The 1,097-nt window shown below is 43.8% G+C and overlaps 1 pseudogene; it reads right to left on the bottom strand.

Annotated features, from left to right (window-relative positions):
- The window catches only part of LOC100942567, a 21,542-nt pseudogene that overhangs the window by 1,055 nt on the left and 19,390 nt on the right, over positions 1-1,097 (bottom strand).

The raw sequence follows: 1,097 nt of genomic DNA, 5'->3' as shown, positions 1-1,097 counted from the left end.
GGTAGAGTGCCATAGTGTCACAGCTCACAGCAACCTCCAGCTCCTGGGCTTGGGTGATTCTCTTGCCTCAGCCTCCTGAGTAGCTGGTACCACAGGTGCCCACCACAATGCCCAGCTATTTTTTGTTGCAGTTTGGCCGGTGCTGGTTATATATATATACCTGCCACCCTTGGTATATCCCATCATTTGTTTTTTGACTCAGCATCTAGACCAGTGTTTGGCCTATGGTAAGTACCAAGTCAGTGATTGAATGAACGAATGAATTAAATGACATTAAAGTATCATTGGAAAGGTCTCTCCAAGTCTTCCCCTTTTTTTCTGTATTTTTTGAGTTTAACATTTAGCATTCTCAAAAGAAAATATATAGTCCCATATAGTCCCAGGTACCTAGGTAGCTGAGCCAGAAGGATCACTTGAGCTGGGAGTTAGAGGTTACAGTGAACTATAATCACATCACTGCACTCCACTCTTGGCAACTCTGAGACTTTGTCTGGGGAAAAACAAAAAACGAAAAAAAGGGTGGTGCCTGTGGCTCAAAGGAGTAGGGTGCTGGGCCCCATATGCCAGAGGTGGCGGGTTCAAACCCAGCCCTAGCCAATCCTCCCCCCCCAAGAAAACCTAACCTTAATTTTTAAGTTGTCCTTTATTGATTGATTGAGACAGTCTAATTATATCCCCCTCAGTAGAGTGCTGTGGTGTCATAGCTCATAGGAACCTCAAACTCTTGGGCTTAAGTGATTCCCTTGCCTTAGCCTCCCAGGTAGCTGGGAATACAGGCATTGGCCACAATGCCTGGCTATTTTTTTGTTGTAGTGGTCATTGTTATTTAGCAGGCCTAGGCCGAGTTTGAACCCACCAGCCCCCAGTGTATGTGGCTGGTGCTTTAACCACAGAGTTGTGGGCGCCAAGCCAAGTTGTCCTTTATTACCAAGATTCAGAATCCCAGGAAGACAGGGAGATTGTTCCTAAAGCCTGCTTTACTTTGAGAGAACTTTACAGAGTTTGTATACCCTTCCTAAAAGTTACCTACACACACAAACACAAAACCCAAAAAAGTAAAGTAATTTTAGCATTCAAATAATCTTTTTTTTTTTTTT

Source organism: Otolemur garnettii, unplaced genomic scaffold (assembly GCF_000181295.1).
Source record: "Otolemur garnettii isolate 467f Iridium unplaced genomic scaffold, OtoGar3 scaffold00011, whole genome shotgun sequence".
Classification (NCBI taxonomy): domain Eukaryota; kingdom Metazoa; phylum Chordata; class Mammalia; order Primates; family Galagidae; genus Otolemur; species Otolemur garnettii.
This window is presented reverse-complemented; position numbering and strand designations above follow the sequence as displayed.